Here is a 21,560-nt window from a genome sequence, read left to right as displayed (position 1 = left end):
TGTTCTAAGGCTCTCCCAACTCTAAGTCTGCCCCTGAGGACCTCTAGATAATAAGTAGCCCCTTCCCCTGACTGCATTAATCCCAGTGACAGCAGGGCAGATGCCCCTGCCCTGTGAGTGTGGAGTGTGATGGAGCCACTAGAAGGATGACAGTGGCATCAGCCACCTCTAAAGTAGCTTGGTGACTTCAGCAAGGGTTCTGGATTCCCAGCCCCAGTGTCTTTGCTTTCTATCGCTGTGATAAGACACTGTGACCGAAAGCAACTTGAGGACAAAGAGCTTTAAAGACCTTGAGCAGGAACTTGGAGGTGGGAACTGAAGCCGACTCCATGGAGGACACGGTCATGGCTTACTGGTTTGCTCCCATGGCTTGCTTTCTTATACAATCACCCAGGGGTTGTGCCATCCTCAGAGGACTGGGTCCTCTTATATCAGCCAAGGCAATACCTTACAGACTTGCCTAGAGGCCAGTCTGATGGAGGCGTTCTTCCAGTTAAGGTTTCTCTTCCCAGATAACGCTAGCATGTGTCAGATTAACAAAAAAGCATCAGGGATAACCAGATCCTGCCCCAGGTTTGGATTTTTTTCTGGGTGAGGTGGCATTGGAGAGGGAGAAGCAGGAAGCAGGAATCCCTTCAGATGGGCACATTTGGATGCCAAACTCAGGGCAGAGGTTGGTGGACAGGCAAACTGTGTATGGGCAGGCAAACTGTGTACAGAGCTCACCAGTCAAAGTAAACCTTTCAAGTTCTCCTTCCAACCCATTATGATCAGGACTAAGATTTTTCTGTAGAATCTGAAGGTTCTGGCAACAGCCGTGTTGGGAGAGGGGAAGGGTGCTGGCTTTGTTGTGAGCAGCAATCGAGAGTAAGCATACTGTTGAACTTACAGTGTATTTCTTCCGACTATATTGGTTGTGGGAAGGCTAAAGTTCCCCTTCTCCAGCTATCTCAAAGCATCACTATGGCCTAGGAACTTGAAGTAAGGCCCTCGAGGTTCTAATCTTTACTGCTTCTCGCCCAAGCAGAAGGAATCAGCAGCCACCCCCTTGCGTCTCTCCCAATAAATCCCTTGTGTGAGGTTTGTTGTGCAATGTGCCTTTGTGGTATTCCTTGGCTCCTGACAGCTCTTCAGAGATGCAACACTTACTTGTCTTTCCCTTCAGAGCAGTAACACAAACCTTCGCCTCCAGCCTCCCAACCTCCTCTAGGGCTCCCTGTGGGCGGAGTTTGCAAGCAGTAGCAGCCTCTGCTTCACACAGCTCAGATGGATGCCGGTAGGTCTGAGCCAAAGGGTTCAGATAAGTACGAGGGCGGGCTGTTTCACAGTCTTCATAAAGTATAAATCTAGACTCTCACTGACCAGATGCCTCGCTGCTTAAAGCGTAGGAAACAACAGATGGGTCAGGCATTTCAAAGTTAAAAATAAAACTATAAAATCATTAGAATAAAATATGAATGAATTTTTAAAACGAGCAATGAGTCAGGCACGATGGCACACATCTGTAATCCCAGCATTTCTGAGGCAGAGGCAATGCAGACTGCCATGAGTTCAAGGCCTGCGCAGTTGACATGTTGAGATCCTGTCTGGATAAAACAAAAAAAAAAAACCAAAAAAAAAAAAATGTTGAAACCCAAGGGAGGTTTTCTAGGTCAGTAATCAAACTGGTGAATCATAAATATGTCTATCAAAAATTAAAAGAAGAGTTACAGGCCCTGGGTTCAATATCCAGCACCTGGGGGGAGGGGAGAGTTACACAGTGATAGGTACTAGAAACAAAATGAAAACAAGCAGTAAACTATTTTTAAAGCGTGTAACACAAAGAGCCGTCGTAACACAAAGAGCCTTCGTGTCTGCGATACAAAATTAGCTCTTACAAGGACAATGACTACAAACCACAGACTGTGAGCTGGGAGTTTCAAAAGCAACAGAAACAGCCGGAAAGTCTGTGGGAAAGATACACGCAGCTGCTCTCGGTTCTCAAGTGTCTTCACACTTCCTGTGCCTTTGGCTGGAAGCATCCTCCCTCAGACAACAACGGCTGCTGTTCTCTTCCTTCTCTTCAGAGGGACTGTTGGATGGAGCCTTTGGAAGGTGGTAGAGCCTTAGAGAGTTAGGGCCTTGCAGGAAGTCCTTTAGGGCCCTTAGGGGAGAGAGGCTTGCCTTTGAAGAGATCTGGGACCCTGGGCCCTTCCTCTTTTGTTCCCCGGCTGGGAAAAGCAGGGTTCTTTTTGTTCCTGTTGCTAGCTTCTTTTCTTTTCTTCTTCTTCTTCCTTTCTTCCTCTTCCTCTTCCTCTTCCTCTTCCTCTTCCTCTTCCTCTTCTTCTTCTTCTTCTTCTTCTTCTTCTTCTCTTCCTCCTCCTCCTCCTCCTCCCCCTCCCCCCTCCCCCTCCTCCCCCTCCTCCCCCTCCCCCTCCTCCTTCTTTTTTTGTGCACTTTGTGTTATGGTACTGGGTGTTGAAGTCAGGGCCTTGCACGAGCTTAGCAAGCACTCTGCCAGTGTGATACATGAGGAGCGGCTTTGTGCCCGTGTGATAATATACAGCTTGCCACAGGTCAGAGCAACATCGACCAGACCTCCCAAATCACTGAGCCAAAAGAACCTTTGAATGAAATAAATGAGGACACGTCAGCTCCTAGGATGCTCGAGGAGAAGGCTTATCGTAGATATGAGGGTGAGAACAGCCAGAGACATCTGGAAGGGTCCAGACTGAACATGGCCAGTGGACTGGACCGTGCCATGGGTGGGTCAGGGGGCATGGAGAGAGGGAACAGAGGTACTTAGGTACCTATTAAGTAGGAGTAGTTAGGACTGAAGGAGACTGCTGGCCAGAGTCTGCTTTGACACATTAAGTAGGCACCTCAGTTAGCCATTTGTCCTGAGTTTCAGACTAATCATTCCAGCCTTTTGTTGATAATAAGGGGGTGACATCTCTTCTATAGCAGCTTCCTTCTGAAACTGGGGTATCATTGTGGGGGAGGCAAGAAGGCTGGAATGATGGTCAGAAGGTAGGAAGGGAAGGGAGTTTAGGATGGTAGACATCGTTTCACTCGCTGCCCAGGTTCTGTGGACCACCTGGGACTAAGTGCAGGTTGCATTAGAGCCATCTGGTGCAGGCAGCTTCAGAGCAGTCTACAGTTGGTTGAAATCCACGGGGACAGATATAGAGTAGGGACAGAAGGTAAAGTTAAGGAGTTTAGAGGAAAGCTTTCATCTTGGGTGTATGTTTGAAACTTCTAGGCCCATGGCCCTGGTAGCTGGGGGAGCAGAGGAGTCCCAAGACCAGGGGAAGGGGGAGCTTACTCTTAAGGGTAAGCAGTAGGTGGGGAAACTTAGGCTGTTGATTGGCAGGAGTACTTATCTGGAGTCTGTTTGACTTGTGAGAGGTGGAGCCAAGTCAACCTCCTGAAATGTACATGAATTTTTTTAAGTTTACAAAAAGTGATAAAAGTTCTAGTTGTTGTGTTTATAAAGAGCTAAAGGGAGAGGCATTACGTTCTGTGGATGTGTAGTCAGGAATGGGGGAAGGGGGTGCCTCTGAAGGCCCATGCTGAGGCAGCCCTTCCTCCTGAGGGACCAGCCACATGATATAGAATAGAGTTTATTCAGGACATGGGGAAGGGAGTTAAGAGGGTAGTGAAGGCAGAGAGAGAGAGAGAGAGAGAGAGAGAGAGAGAGAGAGAGAGAGAGAGGAGGAATAGGGGAATAGAGACCAGCAGTGGCATGTGGAGAGAGAGAGAGGAAAGAAGGGAATAGGGAAAGAGAGAGGTAGGAAGGGGAGAAGGGACAGAGCAGGAACAAGAAGGCAAGAGCAAGAGAGACTCGAAGGGTCAAGCAACCCCTTTTATAGTAGGCATACCGGCTGTTGCCAGGTAACCATGGGGCAGAGCTTAGACAAAATGCTAACACTAGTTATGTTAGCATCACCACTGCTTGTAGTCTGTCCTGAAATCCACATTGTAGACAAAGCAATAAACATGATTTTGAGTCATATTTGTTTACCATGAGACACATGTGGTTGATTACGCTTGTCATTATAAAGAGCAGAAGTTTGAATTAAAGCAAGAAGTATATCCAAATGGTCTATATACTAGTTAAAAAGTCAGAGACTTACCCACTACCTAGACAGTTGACCTAGGCTCCAATGGACTCAGTGGCTTCATTGGGAAGAGAAGTAGTCTGTCTTTGGCTGTCACAGAGAACCGCATTAAACTTTTAGCTATTGCACAGGACAGCATTGGCCTTCAGCTGCCAGACCCAGAAGATCTAAGACATTTCCCTGTGGAAAAAGAACCTGACCAGCTGTGGCAAGAAAGAGCAGAGCAGTCAAGCCAACCTTGACTTGGAGAGGTTGGGAGAGGTAGGAGAGGCATGGGGCAGTTCTGCCCAATGATTAGTGTTACCACAGTCCAGGTGGAACCATCTGCCCCATTGTCTTTGGAAATTTTTGAGCTGCCATGAGGAGGAGCTGGAATTTCTGTCTACCATGGGAAGCCCTTTCTTTTTGGTTCTTTTTTTCGGAGCTGGGGATCGAACCCAGGGCCTTGCGCTTCCTAGGCAAGCGCTCTACCACTGAGCTAAATCCCCAACCCCTGGGAAGCCTTTTTATTGTGTATTTTGAATGCCATATTCAGTGGATCTCTGAAGAATTGGAGAACCATTATCTTTTAAGTGTACCTTATTTTAGACAAACTTTGTTTTTAGTTACTTGCTTTAGGCAACCTTGAAAACACATACAGGGGGCTAAATAAAGCTTGTCATTGTAAATTAATTTCATTTGTAATTAGCATCACTACAAGCCTAGTTTTGAGAACATTATGGGATTTGATCATTTATAAGGTGACTGAGGATTAACTTGCCTGTCTTACTTATCTTTAACAGTTTACAAGTTAGTAGCTTTTATAAGATTAAGATTTTACAGCTGAGTCTTAAATTTTTGAGTTGAAGATTTAATTGAAGATTTTTTTTATCATCAAAATAAAACTTTAAGCCATTGATGCTGTAAACTTTAAACTATAGACACATTCCATAGGAAGATGGGGAATTTTGGGATCCTTTTTATAGGATACGGAAAATCAAGTTTCTTGTAAGACTTAGTTTATCCAAATAATTAAAGCTTAATGAAGTTGGCAAAGACACAGATGCTAGACGTATATTTTAAGGCTGTTACTGTGTTACTGTTAATCTGAGTAGACTACAAGAGTGGAAAGCAGGTGGGTGAAGGAGAGCTGGCCCTGCCCCTTGCCAGCCACCACACAGTGGTGGCCTGGCAGAAACCCAGGCTAACCAATTCAGCTACCACCTAGACCCGGATGCAGGGCTTTGAGTTGGTCTACCCCAACATCTACCCCATCTGTGAGCTGCTGGAGCACGTGAAGGGGCCTGTACTATGGATATGGCTTCAGGATCTCCATCCATAACTCGACCACAGCAGGATACTGAGGTGTCTCAGCAAGGGTCCAGTCTTGATGGTGTAGCAAAAGTCAGAGGCCTTGAACCAGAACAACAACTCATGTTAATGAACATTTGCATTTGAAGCTGTTTGGCAAAAGAGTATATTGTGAGATACACTGCAGCTTCCAATGCCACTATGCAAATGTGTGATGGAAAGGTGGGGAAGATGGAGGGGTGGAGCATGGTGGAGCTGGAGACTCGACAGCTGTGAAGGGTGTGAGAGACGGCTGTGGTTGATGGAGGAGCAGGTTGTTACTCAGTAGGTCAGTCAGTCGGCCAGACGATGGTCAACAGTCTGGAGCTTGCTCAAACTCAGTCCCTAAACATGGTCACATGATTGCGCTGGTGCTGAACAGGGACAGGATGTTCTAGATGAAGAATGGTCCATGTGCTGGGTCGGATCTCCTCAAAAGACCTCCATGGTCCATGCTTTTCCTGCAGAACATGCTGGTCAGTGCCCGTGCTTCAGAAGAGGACCATGTTGATGTCAGAGTCCGTACTGCCACGAGAGACCAGGCAGAGGTCCTTGGTGCATGCTTGTGGTCTGTGATGTTGCCAGAAACCACGCGGAAGCCTCAGATCTGTGCTCCTGCTGACTATGAAGGGTGAGGAAGCTAGTCTTGCAGTGTTTTCGATGACTGCAGATACACTGTTGAGAAAGAGGAACATGAAAGGCTTCTGCAACAACTCCTCCCTCCACCCCACGCCATTCCACACCCCCATCCCCTACAAATGACAACCTAGAGAGGAAGCCATCAAGGAAAACTACCAAAAAAATTGTGATGTAAATGGTGGAGTGTAGAGATTTCTCCACAGTTGATGGCTTCTGGTGCGGGTACAGGTGGAGAAAGATTCAGCTTCCCTTGGAGGGATGGCCACTAGGAATTTGACTATGTTCCAGTGAGTATATAGACAACACAAAATGGACTCCCCACCCTGTTCTTCTTTGTTTGTGTGTGGGGGGGGGTAGCCATGGGGGAGGGAAGGTGGACATGGGAGGACTGGGAGGTGAACTCAGTTGGGATGCATAATGTAAGATTCCCAAATAACAAATAAATAAAAATAAATACTATGTTCAAAAAAGAAAAAGAGAAACAACAAAAACTCACACCAAAAATGTGGAAAGAGATGAGACTTTAGGGAGTGAAGAGCAGAGAAAGTTTAGATAAAAGAGGTTTTGGGATCATTTGTTTTGGGCCATGGCAGAGATTGTAACTCTATGAGAGAATTTAGAAACCAAGGCATGGCCATTGCGCTGTACTGAGACCAGGCAAGACAGCCAGGACAGAGGGGCTCTAATAAAATCTGAGCTGAAGGAGAGAGGAGGGAAAGGGTTGCAAAATAAACTCCGCGGGAAGGGGTGTCCCTATAAACTTCAAGAGGGAGCTGAGACAGAGAGAAGCCTGGAAGGACATTGAGAAGTCACAGGACTTTCAGGAGGGAGCTAAGAGGGGACAGGGTTGCAAAGTGTAGGAGCTCTATCCAAGGGAGGATTCCTCGAGGCCCAGGAGGGCTTAAGGAAGAGACAGAGCAGGCAGCTCCGGAGGGGAGGGGCTAAAACTCCGGGAGGAGCTGTGAAGCTCAGGTGAAGCAAGAAAGAGTTGTGGTACAGGCTCAAGACGGTTTAAAGAAGCTGTGGGACTTCTAGGAAGGAGTTGAGAGACAGAAAGAACAGGGTCACAGAGACCCAGAAGGGTTTAAGAAAACCAGGCATTTCCTAGGGGGAGGAGAGGAAATTCATAACCTCTAGGTCCAAGAAGGCCGGAGAAGAGATAGAGAAGGTAGCTTCAAGGGGAGGCAAATAGCCCAAAGGGCTTAAAGGAAACATGAGACTTAGCAGAGAACTCCCGGGGTTTGGGTCAGGAGTTGGTCTGATGCTTGTGTTGGGGTTGGTCTGGTGCTGCTAATTATTCAAAGGCTAAATACTGGCCCCTGAGATCTGGTTGCAGTGTCCTTCAATGGATTATGAGAGTTTGTTGTGTCCTTTAAGGCAACTGTTTGCAAGTTGTTAAATGGTTTTGATCAGGGAAAACACAAGGAAAGGAGGTTAGACTCGGGGATTTCTCTCCTTTCTTTCTTTCTTTCTTTTTTTTTTTTTTTTGAAGCTTAGTGGGGTTTTTTTTTTTGTTTTGTTTTGTTTTGTTTTTAAGATTTATTCATTTATTATATATAAGTACACACTGTAGCTGTCTTCAGATACCAGAAGAGGGCATCAGATCTCTTTACAGATGGTTGTGAGCCACCATGTGGTTGCTGGGAATTGAACTCAGGACCTCTGGAAGAGTAATTGGGTGCTCTTAACCGCTGAGCCATCTCTCCAGCCCCTCTCCTTTCTTTCTTTCTCTTTCTTTCTTATATAGGGGGAGAGGGGTTGAAAAGGAGGAATATAGAAATATTATAGGAATAATAGGGGGAAAAGGTAGATTATTGAATCTACTCTTAAACCAAAGAACATGTTATAACCAAAGTCATACATTGATATAGTTTTTTGTATATTGATACATATTAAGGTTATATTTTGTTACAGCAGTATACACTTTATATTTTAATAAAAACTAAGGTTATTTTTGTTACTACACACTATATGTTTTCAACTCTTATTTGAGGTAATGTACTCAAATAATTCTTAATAATGTAAAGTGAAGTTCTAGATCTTTTGAAAGCTGCTACTACAAAGTGTTAAAAATGTGTAAGAAACTCAAGTTAATAGTTAAAGAATCAAACTCATGGTCATGTTAGGTACTGGTCTAGTTAATTGTAATATGATGTTTTCATGGTTATTGGGATAGTAAATAGCTAAAACCAAACAATTCAGATATACTATAAATAGATAGATGGTCTTTAAAAACCTCAGAGATCCACAGAATATGGCCTTTAAAGATGTTTTATTAATGTAAGCCTTTTTTGAACAATGAGACAGGTCAGCTTCTTGCAGAACCCCATTTTACTTCAAAGAAGATGATGAGCATCAAAAAGCCTCCACGTGGAGTTTGCTACATATGTGACAAGCCGCCATAGGGCAAACAAAACAAAACAAAACAAAACAAAACAAAACAAAACAAAACAACAAAAGTCTGCCCTTGCTTCAACTACAAGCAAGATGCTGTCTACGCAGGACTAAGGTGACACAGAGAAGTCAGCTGCTAAGCTTTGCCAAGACAAGGTAAGTAGTCTTTCACATTTCCTGCTTCACAGAAAAGTGCATCAGACATACTGGGCCAGTAGGCTGAGGATGGATGCTCCAATGTTATACAGACAACTTGGGGGGACTAGCCAGGCAGCCAGCTCCTCTGATATTTATTCCTTCTCCAGTCCCTGATGGAGGTAAAGACAAAATAGTTATATTCTCACAAATAAACTTACGTTGTTTAAGAAGATGGTTTTAGGTCTAAAAATATGTTTTTAGGTTAGCAATACAAGTTGTGGTAGAAACTAACTTATGTACAGAACTCTGAACTCACCAAGATAGGATAGATAATAGAGTACTTTATCCAAAGTTGCCATGTATAGAGGGACTGGACATTGTAAAAGTAACCCCTACATAATAGTTTTCATAATTGTTTCATATTTGTTATTACTATAGAGGTGTGTTATTGTTAGAAAGCCTTTTTATTTAGACAAAAATGGGGAAATGTTGGGGATTAGTGTGGTGTTGCTATGTATTCAAATGCTAAGTATTGGCCCCCAAGATCTAGGTGCAGTCCCACAAGCACATTCTCAGGTACACCAAATGATGTTATGTAAACTTTGCTCACCAATCTTCTCTGATTGGCTAAGTAAAAGTAGCTATCAGTCAGCTGCTGGGGAGAATGGAAGTAGGCGGGGCTTCGGTTAGATTAGGAGCATGTGGTCATGGACAAGAGAAATGAATCATGTAAACAGACTGATGGAGTAGGAACAGCCTGGGCAGGACTCAAATAGCGAGTAACTTGGGGAGCACAGCTGAGAAATAGCCAGTCTAGCACAGAAAAATGGATTAGGGATAATTACTCAGTAACTTTGCTAAAGCTCATTAAATTAATAGACGATGTCTCAATTATTGGGGGGGAGCTGGCCATGTCATATTAAGAGCTGATAGAGTTATAAATACCATACCACATTGTGTGTGTGTGTGTGTGTGTGTGTGTGTGTGTGCATGCACGCACACGCATAAGTTCCAGGAAGCAGCAGGGAGAACAAAAGAAGCAGAGGAGAGGTAAGTGTCATGAAGACAAAAATTTTATTCTTAGGGCATCCCCAAGTGAATTGAGAGACTTGTCATAGAGAAATGTCCCACATCACCGAGGAGAGGTGTCCATCCTTTTCCAAGTGATAGGGGGCCAAGTAAGGTGAGAGGGACTTTCTAGCACGTTAGTATAGCTTTTGTATTAATAGTAGAAAACATATGCAGCTCTGAGGTGACACTTATGCAGTAGAGAGAAGAGAGCAGCTGAAGAGGTGAATGGGGGTGGGGGGTGGAAGGAGGCTTTTGGGAAAAGGGAGGAGGTATCTTTAGTACAGAGATGCTCACATGGGCACCCCAGGTCAGAGAGGTGAGATGTACCCAGGTAGGGCATACATTGTAGGCTGCAGAAGCCAGAGGATGAGTGCCCAGGAGGTGTAGCAGGCTGCAGGAGGCAGAAAGACAGAGAGTAGAGAAGCAGCTGAAGACTCTAGAATTTATAGTCAAATCTGGCATGTGGCAGAAGCCAGAAGAAACAAAAGATCCACACATACCTTAGGAGAGTCATATCAGCAGTTCAGTTCAGAGAGGGCAAATTCCTGGGAAAGGAGGTTGTAATGCCATTGCTGGGTTTCAGTGCCAGATGAATGAACGAGTGTGGACACGATTGCTCCCAGGTGTGTTGAGAAGGTTTAGTGTGCATCTGAAGGAGAAAAGAGGCAGAGACATCTGAAAGGGTCCAGACCAAACGTGTCTAGCAGACTGAACCAGGCCATGGGGTGAGGGTGGAGGGCAGCAAGAGAGGAAGAGAAGAGAGCACCTGGGAACCAAGAGGCCAAGAAAGTACATAGTCAAAATGGCTGGGTCAGAGAAGCTGGGGGAAGGGAAGGAAAGCTCAGGGGCTGGAAAGGTTGAAGGCATGGGGTGGGGTATGCCAGGCAGGATGAACTGAGGAGGAATTGATGGGGGCTGGCAGCCAGAGTCGGCTTTGGTATGTTTAACAGGCACCCCAGCCATCCATTTCTTTGAGATCCCACAACCTTTCTCTCTCTCTCTCTCTCTCTCTCTCTCTCTCTCTCTCTCTCTGGTATTTCATTACAGTGAGGCAAAGCTAACTAATATGATTTCTCCATTTACTTCCTATCTAATGATATGAAGATCCCACGAGATACCATGCAGATCTTTCTAGAAGTATGCTTGTGGAGAGTGGGAAAAAAGCTAAGGTAGTTCCCGAAAGGATCAGGGCAATACTCTATTTTTGAAATGTTAAATATTGACAAACTGTCTAACTTTTTGGCATTCGTTTTCTGCAGTGAGTAAAAATAGCCTCTTATTGTGGCATTTCTCTGGTTATGAATGACCTTGGTATCTTTTCTTAGGTAGAGAAGTTTCTCTTTAGAGACTAGCTTTTTTGATGGTTTGTTTGATTTTGTTTTAAAGACTTATTTATTTTTTCTTCCATTTTTATTAAATTGAGTATTTCTTATTTACATTTCAAATGTTATTCCCTTTCCCGGTTTCCTGTCCATCAGCCCCCTAACCCCTCCCCCTTCTATATGGGTGTTCCCCACCCCATCCACCCCCATTATTGCCCCCCCACAACAATCCCCTACATTGAGGCTCCAGCCTTGGCAGTCCCAAGGGCTTCCCCTTCCACTGGTGCCCCAACAAGGCTGTTCACTGCTACCTATGGAGTTGAAGCCTCGGGTCAGTCCATGTATAGTCTTTGGGTAGTGGTTTGAGACTAACTTTTTCTATTGGATCATTGAACTTTTTAGTATAATTCCAGGGATTCTGTGGAGTGGGCAGAATGCCCCTTCATGGGGATTATAAGCTGCAAAAGTTTGCCATTGTTCTTTTGACTCAGCTGTTATCTGGCTACAGGTTCAGGTCTACCTGGGTCTCAGCAGCCTTCCTTTCTCTTAAGTTTTGCAGCGGTCAGTGATGGCAGGAAGCACACAGAAGAAAAGACAATATTCCAAGTGCCCTCAACCCAAGGGCCGTCAACCCAAGGGCCGTCAACCCAAGGGCCTCTCTCTACTGTGCTGTCTCTCTTTTTCTTTTGAGACAGGATCTCAAGTGTCCCAGGCTGGCCTCAAACTCTCTGTGTAGCCAAAGACAAACCTGAACTTCTGGTCCTCCTGCCCTACCTTACAGGTTTGAGCTACTAATCAGGTTTCTGTAGTGTGGGGAATTGAAGCCAGGGGCTCATGCATGCTAAGCAAGTACTCTACCAACTGAGCTACAAAGGCCTCTGTCCAAAATTGTTGTCCAAAAGAAACTTAAGAAACTGAGTTGGAAGGAAAGACAGATGTATCTACTAGAGGTCTTGTGAGAGCTACATTGTTGCTGTGGTATGAGTGTTTGTGTCCCTTCAAAACTCATATGTTTGCCTCATATGAGGCAAATTTGCATAACATTAAAAGGGGACCGGGACTTAATTAGTAGAGTACTTGCCTTAGATTCAGCCTCAACTACATACTAAGTTCAAGCACCAATCAAAAGCAAGAAAGCAGTGGAGTCTTTGGGCAGCTATGAAATCACAAAAATAGAAATCTTTTAAATGGGATTGGCATCTTTGTTTGCTTGAATATGAAATGGCAACTGTACTGGCTGATTTTCTGTGTCAACGTGACACAAGCTGGAGTTATCACAGAGAAAGGAGCTTCCCTTGAGGAAAGGATCTACTGTAAGGCATTTTCTCAATTAGTGACCAAGGGGAGAGGACCCAGCCCATTGTGGGTAGTGCTTTTCCTGAGCTGGTAGTTTTGGGTGCTATAAGAAAGCAAGCTGAGCAAGTCAGGAGAAGCAAGCCAGTAAGTAACATCCCTCCATGGCCTCTGCATCAGCTCCTGTTTCCTGACCTGCTTGAGTTCCATTCCTGACTTCCTTTGGTGATGAACAGCAATGTGGAAGTGTAAGTTGAATAAACCCTTTCCTTCCCAACACACTTCTTGGTCATGATGCTTTGTGCAGGAATAGAAGCCCTGACTAAGACAGCAACCTTCGATGGTGGCGTTATTTTGGAAGGGGCCTAATTGATGGAAGCTGGTCATTCAGATTGGACTTTTGGAGGTTTACACTGGGTCCTTGGTCTTTTCCTTTCTATTTCTGGTTACCCAGAAGGTCTGCAGCCTTTGGAACCCAGAGCTGCCAATGTCTTTTGCTTATAGTGGCTAGTTTATACTTTGTATCTGGAATGGACTGAGACTCAGGCTAAACAGATTTCACTGCCCTCTCCCCTAACACTGGACCTCATTTGAAGGACGCTAATCCCATCTCTCAGTAGAGATGCCAGGCTGAAGGCTCTTTACTTTGATAAGTTCTTTCACTAGTATTGCCCTTCAATACTGTTTCTCAACAAAGTCACCAGGGATTGGAAAGGGACAGTGACAGTACAGATCTGGCCAGAGTTGCGACGTGTATGTCACATAGACCCAATGCTTCACATCAGATTTTGGCCAGTCCAAAAGGGATGACCCAGAATAAGTTAGCACCTTAGCATTTCTTCTAGGCTCTGCCCAACAGTTACCTAGCAACAGCCAGGTAGGCTTTTTTTTTTTTTAATAATAATAAAAAGGACTGTTTGGCCTCTCCCTCTCTTTCTGACTGTCTTCTCTCTCTGACCCCTTTCTCCCTCCTTTCCCATCTTCTCCCTCCACGTTCTGGCAAACCTCTTCCCTTTTCTTTTTCTTTTTTCTCTTTCTCTGTCCCCTCTCTCTACCTCTACTCCTATCTTAACTCCCCTTTTCATGCCCCTAAATAAACTCTGTTCTATACTAGACCTATTGTATGGCTGGTCCCTGGTGGGGGGTTGGGGGGATGTCTTGGCATGGGCACCATACCGCTCTACAAAACACATCACTGGTTTTATAAAACATATCAGAATAAGTTCTAGATTTTTTTTCCAAAATAATTTTTTTTGGAAGGGGGAATAAAGTAGACACTTTTAGTTTCTTGGGGGTTGTGTCATGTGATTTTTTTTCTTTTTTGAAAATTGCCTTATGAGATGATGTTTTGCTGAAGCAGACATGAGGGAGGGTCTTTTGCTGAGAACAGCCATGAGGCATTTTTCTGGAAGCTGCCTGGAAAGGGGGCATGTGGTGTTTTGCTAGAGCAGACGCTCGAGAGGACACGTGACGTTTGGAAAGGGTAGAAGTATAACCCGACAGAGTGGATGATGCTGTGGCACTGATTTGTTTCTTCTTTTTTACTAATCATCATTTGTCCTGATTTTATAGGAAGAAAAGCTCCAAAGAACTTCTTGTGATATTCTGGTGGCTTCTGGCTGCTTCTGAGGTCGCAGTTTCCTCTGTGTGGACTGCGGTTGCTGATTCGTGAACGGTGTTTGCGAGGGATTGAGCTGCTGCTGCTGATTCATGTAAACTGAACTGCTGATATCCTGACAACACAGGAATTGCCCCAAGAAACTATTTCTAAAGAGGTCCACATGTCCCTTTGCCCTGTTAGCCTTTCCTTCCCACTACCTCTGGCGGGTGGTGGGCTAGAAGGGAGGTTAAAACATAAGAATCCTTATTAAAGTAGGTTTTGAAAAATCTAAGCCAACAGGGAATAAAAACAACCAAACTCCTTTCCTTTAGGCTTAATCCTAAGAGGCTCTCAGCCCTGAAGAGCAAGGGTCTGTCACTAGGAGACAAACTTGTTCGAGAGCAAAGCAAAGTCTAACAGATAGGCCAAGCCCCCAAACACGGTAAGAGCCCTGGATCCAGCCATGCCTGAAAGCCACAAACAACTAGCTTTTCAATCTATGCGAGTCAGAGCACAGCACTGTTTGGTTAAGGCCAGTCTGAATCGCTTTTTTTTTTTTTTTTCAAATCATATAAACTGTCAATCCCATGGCAAACACTGGGATGCAGGCTGCTTGGCTGGGGTTTAAAACAGTCACCGCCCGGGGCTGGGGATTTAGCTCAGTGGTAGAGCGCTTACCTAGGAAGCGCAAGGCCCTGGGTTCGGTCCCCAGCTCCGAAAAAAAAAGAACCAAAAAAAACAAAAAAAAAAAAACAAAAAAAAAAAAACAAAAAACAACAACAACAACAAAAAAAAAAACAGTCACCGCCCACTGTTAGCTCCATTAGGAGGCTCTGGATGGCAAGAGCCTGAATCTGAAGTGTCCTGGGATGATTTACGTGCACAGAGTGCATCCTGATGGGCTCCGCCCCGCCTTTGGGGATTTCCCAGACTGTTGGGTTCAGCCTAAAGTGCGCCTCTCTGCCCACGCTGGTGGAGCTGCCCATTTGGCATGAAGAGTTGTACCGTCTCCTCTGCTGCTGTCCTGAGCTGGTCTTTCAGGCTTGGCAAATGGACCGCTCTTGGACGTTTCTGAGATGAACTCCTCCAGGCCAGGGCTGGCTCTTACTGACTTACTCTCCCATATAGCTTTTAGTAGAGGTCTCAGAATATGGACTGAATTTCTAGGGGAAGTGGGGGGGGGGTGGGGAACCGATGACCTGGAGTCCTAACTCTGCTTACTCTAGCTAGATGGTCTTTGGCTACCTAGGACAGCCTATTTTGAGCCTTAGGAGAATTATTATGGAGACTGACAAGATCTAGTCCTTTCAGTACAACAACAAAAAGATGTGAACTAGGCCTTTTATTTTTAATCTATCTGTTTATTTTGCTCTTCTGGGGATCAAACCCAGAATTCTGTGCTAAGCAGCAACTCTACCATTGTTGATATGGTCCTTGCCCTCTCCCACAACCTGGGGCCTCTTTTAAAGCACACTAATCCTATCCCATTCATGAGGGTAAAGCCTTCATGATAAAATCAGCTCCCGTAGGTTCCCTGTCTTAACTGTTACCATCACCTAAGTGATTTGATTTCAAAGTATGAACTTGGGAATGACATAATCAGACCACAAACAACAGTACTTTATCTACTCATCCCTTGTTTATTTTTATTTGTTTGAGACACTGTCTCATTGTGTCACCTAGGCTGGCCTGGAATGCACTGTGTAGACCAGACTGACCTTGAGCTCACACTCCTGCCTCTGCCTCCCAAGCACTGGGATCCCAAGTGTACATCACCATACCCACTCACAGTCATCTATGCTCTGTGTACTTGGCCACACCTAAGAGTATAGCCATGAGGTTCTGCTGGATACAACCTGCTCTTCTTGTAGAGGATTTGTTCCCAGCACCCTCGTGGTAGCTCACAACTGTCTATAACTCTTGTTTCAGGACATCTGATGCCCTCTTCTGACCTCAGAAGGCACCAGGCATACACATGAAGCACATATATAAATTCAGGCAAATTTTATAAAAATAATCTTAAAAAACATTTTAAAAAAGACATACTGACTGAGTTGTGGGACACAGAACTTGGGAGGCAGAGGCAGAGGCAGAGGCAGAGGCAGAGGCAGAGGCAGAGGCAGAGGCAGAGGCAGAGGCAGAGGCAGAGGCAGAGGCAGAGGCAGAGGCAGAGGCAGAGGCAGAGGCAGAGGCAGAGGCAGAGGGATCTCTGAGTTCAAGGACAGTCTGGTCTATAGAGCAAGTTCCAGGACAGCTAGGTTTACACAGAGAAACCCTGTCTTAAAAAGCAAAACAACAACAAAGGGGCATCCTGGTTGCAAGCAATGGTGGAGTATAAATGGACAACACGATCACTCCATGGTATGGTAAAGGGAAGGTTTTCTGAAGGAGAAAACAGCCAAAGGCATCTGGAAGAGCCTAGAGAGAGAAAAAGATTGAACCTGGCTATGAGAAGTAGGGGCAAGGAGACAGGAGAGGAGAGAAGAGGAGAGAGAGGAGAGAGAGGAGGGGGAGGGGAGGGGAGGGAGGGGAGGAGAGGAGAGGAGAGGAGAGGAGAGGAGAGGAGAGGAGAGGAGAGGAGAGGAGAGGAGAGGAGAGGAGAGGAGGGAGCCAAAACAACAGGGTTATAAGGAGAATGGGTAGTTGCGGGAGGGAAGCCCATGGAATTGAGAGTAGGGGAGGAGGTAAGAAGAGCTAGAATCCCAGTATGGACTTTGAACTGTGTAACAGGGTCTCCACTGGAAGACCCTGGAGCCCAGCATGTGCTTTTGTATGCTAATAGGCATCATAGAGGGCCGTCTGTCCCTTGTGGCCATGAAAAGTGAAATGCTCCTTTTGGTAGAGGGAACCTGTTTCACAAGAGAGCCACCTGCCTCTGAGCGCTGGAATTAAAGGTGTCTGCTACCAAGTCTGGCTAATTTTTCTTTTATTCTGTTTTAATGTGGGTGCTGGAATCAAAACTTGAGTTCTCATGTTTGCACAGCAAGTGCCTTTACACACTGAGCCCGTTCTCCAGCACTTAGACTACATTTCATGGCCTCTCTGCAATTGGGTGGGGCTGTAAGACTAAGTTTGGGCCTGTGGAATTTGGGCATTGAAGGTCTATTCAGTTGAGACCTTCCTCCTAACCCCCTTTCAGGAGAGCTGCTGAAGGGCCCTCAGGATGAACAGAGATCTTGATCCCAAAGATGGAAAGAGCCTGGGCCCTGAATGACAAGGTGGAGTATAGTCCCACTGCCGACCAGGCCCTCTAGGACACGAATATGAAAGACATTTTAACTATGCTTGTCTCCTAGAGCTTCATTCAGGTTCTGTATCATAGCAGCGCAGCCTACCCTACCATTAACCAGTGCCAACTTAAGTGAACGTGGACTTCCAGGAAGGAAATGGGCTGCTCATGCGGTCAACGACAGGCTCAGTAATGGGGTGAAGGAGGGCTTGTCACAAAGAGGGGTGCTGCTTCAGGAACTACAGCCAACCATTTTTATGCCTTAGTCTTAATGTTAAAATTCCTGGAAGAAAGATTAAGCTGATCTTCTTTGTCTAGAAGGTAACAGATAACAGATATTTGTTTAAGTTTTTTGTTTGATTTCGGGTTTGTTTTTGAAAGGATAGTGTCACTGAGTAACTGAGCTGACCTTGAATTTAGAGTGGATGCCATGTTTGGGGGCTTTTCCTGGTCATGACATACTGATCAAAAAGCACAGACAGAAGTTGAGTGTGGTGGTGCATCCCTTTAATCCCAGAACTTGAGAGACAGAGGAAGGTACATCTCTATGAGTTGGAGGCCAGCCTGGTCTGCCTAGTTAGTTCCAGGGCAGCCAGCCAGCACTCTGTAGAGAGAGACCCTTCCTCAAAGGTGAGAAAGCACCAAGAGGGTCTTGCCACATAGCCATATGTCTTAGGTTGTCCTCAGTCTCCCAAGGTCTAGAATTTCAGGTGTGAGCTGGACTGCCTGGTTAGGACCTTTGATCTCAATTCGTACTAATTGCGTTTAATGAGAGGATGGATTTTTCAAGAGGAAATAAAGGAGAGGCAGACAGAGGGCAGGCGCTCTGACTTAGCACATTTGCTTTGTGTTCCACACCAGTCACATGTTCCCCCAGTGGATGGGGGACAGTCATGGTGAATATATGCAGGAAAGCAAGACTTGCTGGACCAAAGAGAGGGGATATGAAGAGAAGAGCATAAACAAAGCCATAACTTACATGCAGATGTCTCTCTTGGTCCCCACTGAACATACAGGGATGAAACACTGACATTTCAGCGTTATGTAAAAACAGAAACAGGGAGGTCAAATCAACATGGCTTGCAGGTATATTATTTATACCTGAATTTTTGCTGCAAAATAAAATAGGCTAGGTGGAGCACACCTGCAGTGCCTTCGTGCAGGCACTGAAGGAAGGAGGAATGTAAGCTGGGAGACAGCCTGGGTTGCACAGTGAGAGAGACTCTTACCTCAAAAAAAATAAAAAATAAAGATGGAAAATTTCAGTGAGTTGTCTGGGTCTAAAATTAAGATAAAGAAAAAATCAATAGCTCTTCCACTTATACCAACACGGTCCTCTGAAAGGGCATAGTGGAAGCGGTGACCACACTCACTGTAGCAGCAGAGAAGACCGAGGGCCTAAGAATAGACTCAATACAAAAACCCATGCAAAGGAAACTCCCAGACACTGCTGAAAGACACCAGAGAAGACTGGAGATGGGGAGGGGGGTCTCACTCTAGCCCAGGTTGCCCTGGAACTCACGGCCATTCTCCTGCTTTAGCCTCTCAAGTGCTGGGATTGCAGGTATGATCTCTTAGTTTAATTTTTTAAATTGTATTTGTTTGTTTGTTTGCTTTTGTTTTGTTTCCCCAAACAGGATTTCTCTGTGTAACAGCCCTGGCTGCCCTGGAACTTGTTCCGTAGACCAGGATGGCCTCAAACTCACAGAGATCCATCCGACTGCCTCTGACTCCTGAGAGCTGGGATTAAGGTATGAGGCAGTCTCCTGGCCTTGAACTTGATCCTCCTGCCTCTCCTCCAGAGTGCTGGGACTATATCACAAACTGAGCTACTATGCCCGTTTGTGATTGTTGACTTGTTTTTGAAAGAGAAAAGTCAGCCCTGTTGCAGTTCAGAATAACTCCCCATCTGTTAAAGACTCACCCAGAGGCGTGGCCCCACAGAGACCTCCTGAACCCATAGTTCATTGACTCTCATTCTGCTTTTGGTCACTTAGCAAGACTGGTGGATGATGACTATTCCCTTCGCCTGGCAGTGGTGCTGCATGCTTTTAATCCCAGCACCTGGGAGGCAGAGGCAGGCGGATCTGAGTTCCGAGTTCCAGGATTTAGCCAGAGCTACACAGAAAAACCCTGTCTCGAAAAACCAGAATAAATAAATAAATACTCCCTTATGAATAAGCGTGTGCATGTGCATGAATGTGCATGCACATACACATGTGTGTATTCAAGTGGGTGCTTGTGCACATGTGTGTATGTGGAGGTCAGAGGACAACTTTGAGCATCATTCCTTAGGGGCCATCTATCTTATTTTCTGACACAGGGCCTCTCTCTGAGACCCAGGGTTTGCCCATTGGGTGAGGATGACCAGCTGGCGAGCCCCAGGGATCCCATTGTCTCCTCCTCAGGCCTGGAATTACAGGCATCTGCCGTCATGCTTGGCTTTTATAGAAATGCTGGTGATCAAACTCAGGCCTCTGCACTTACAGGCAGCCGGCTGCCCACCCCATGGATGGGGTCTATTGATGGTGCATGGCTGTAACTCCTGGACCTGGGGAGTAAAGGCAAGAGCGGCAAGGATTCAGTGCTGGGACTGGGGAGGTGATCCTGTGTGAAGAGCCTGTGTTGCTTACAGAGGGTCCAGGTCAAATTCCTAACGCCTGCCTGGTGGCTCACAACCATCCTGTTCCAGAAGCTCTGATGACCTCCTCTGATCTTCACAGTCACCAGGCACGCTCATGATGCACATAGCATATACATAGGTAAAACACATAAAACAAAACAAATACGTTAATAATAATGATAATGATAATAATAATAATAAGTAAATAAAAGAGTTCAAATCCACCCTGAGTTACAGTGTGAGCTTGAGGCCACCCTGAGTTATGTGAGAATCTGTCTCAAAACAAAAAAAGACTAACGTTCAGAAGGCAATAATGCTCTCATGTGCCTCTGGGTATCAGGTTAGTAGGGTTTTGGGTAGTGGTGACCTTGAAGGCTACAGGATCCTCAAAAGTCAAGTCATGAGCGGAGGTGGAACTCTATCATAGAGTACCTGCTTAGTATTACAAGGCTGGGTGCAGTCTCCAGAACTTAAAAGCAGAAACACAAGACCTAAAGCCACAGGCAGGCTTTGTCTGGAGCAGGAAGCAGCCAACACTCCTGTCCCTTCCCTTGTATCTTTGTTCCTCAGCTGTCTGGCCCTTGGGGCTTGCTATCTGATTCTCCTCTTGTCATCACTCCTGCTGCTCTTGTCATCACTCCTACTGGTGCTGCCTCCTGCTATTCTGGTGACTGAATTTGGCCAGCTCTGGGCACATCTTTTGTTCCAAGCATCAGGGTCTGGCAACTGGCCTGGCCTCTTGCTGGGAACTAAATCACCTTAGGCTGCCCCTGGTTTGGTTTGACTTCTTGAGTCTCAAAACAACGGTTGGACTCATATGTCATGCTGTATACCAAATATAGAAGCCAAGCAAATTGATGATTTACCCACCCACACCCTTTTAAAGCTATACAAGTATTTAAAAATTAATGGGCATGTTAGAGCACACCTTTAATCCCAGCACTCGGGAAGCAGAGGCAGGTGGATTTCTGTGAATTTGAAGTAGGTGTGACCTACATGTGAGTTCCAGGACAGTCAAAAGATGCGTGGAGTGACCCTGTCTCAAATAACAACAACAATAGATAATAGAATATGATATTGCAGGACTAAAAATCAGAGATGGAGACAGAAGAATGGATAAGAGTTCAAGGCCAGCCTGAGCCACATGGTGAGTTTGAAGCCAGCTTGAACTACCCTGTCTGAAGATCAAAACAAAACAAGGGTTGATTAAGTAGCTCTGCCAGGGAGTAGCAAGGTCTTGAGTTAGACCCCGCCAACTGAGCAAAACCATGGGCAATCTTCTTTATCATTTTGCCTTAACAGCAGCCTTTTAAAGTATTATTCAGAGAGTCCAGAAGCCTCTAAGGACTTATCAACTCAACTGTTAAAAAAAAAATCATGGAGTCTGGAGAGATAGCTTAGCAGTTAAGAGCACTGACTGCTTTTCCAGAGGTCCTGAGTTGAATTCCCAGCAACCACGTGGTGGCTTACAACCATCTGTAATGGGATCCAGTGTCCTTCTCTGGTGTGTCTGAAGACAGTGATGCACTGTATTCATATACATAAAACAAAAACTTAAATTAAAAAAAAGGACCTAGAAAATCACACTATGATCTCAGCACTGAGGAGATTTGAGGCAAGGAGTACATGGAAAGGTCGAGGCCAGCCTGGACTACAGAGTGGGATCATATATTAAAAACAAATGAATTTAAACCTGGGCATGGCAGGGCTGGAGAGTAGGTGAGTCATTAAGACCAGGGGTGGAGTCCCAGAACTTTCACAACTCCAGTTCCAGAGGATTCAACGCCATCTTCTGGTCTCTGTAGGCTTGGGGCTTAGGGCC

At 45.5% G+C, this 21,560-nt stretch overlaps 2 long non-coding RNA genes across 4 annotated transcripts in view; one reads left to right on the top strand and one right to left on the bottom strand.

Moving 5' to 3' along the window:
• Positions 1-16,390, top strand: part of LOC108349640 (uncharacterized) — a 24,189-nt gene extending 7,799 nt beyond the window's left edge. Inside the window, exons 2-4 of one of the 3 annotated variants that reach the window (XR_005499463.2) lie at positions 5,897-6,060; positions 8,376-8,618; positions 13,859-16,390. This is a non-coding gene — a long non-coding RNA (uncharacterized LOC108349640). Of the gene's footprint in view, positions 1-5,896; positions 6,061-8,371; positions 8,619-13,858 lie in introns of all 3 variants that reach the window. The other 2 variants (XR_001835996.3, XR_005499464.2) reach the window with 2 other exon arrangements.
• LOC120099931 (uncharacterized) lies at positions 5,541-21,560 on the bottom strand. Its single transcript, XR_005499465.2, has 3 exons — positions 21,432-21,560; positions 10,172-10,320; positions 5,541-6,104 (listed from the first exon to the last, which is right to left on the bottom strand). It is a non-coding gene; the product is annotated as an uncharacterized LOC120099931 (long non-coding RNA).

The sequence above is a fragment of the Rattus norvegicus genome, chromosome 1, assembly GCF_036323735.1.
Source record: "Rattus norvegicus strain BN/NHsdMcwi chromosome 1, GRCr8, whole genome shotgun sequence".
Lineage (NCBI taxonomy): Eukaryota > Metazoa > Chordata > Mammalia > Rodentia > Muridae > Rattus > Rattus norvegicus.
This window is presented reverse-complemented; position numbering and strand designations above follow the sequence as displayed.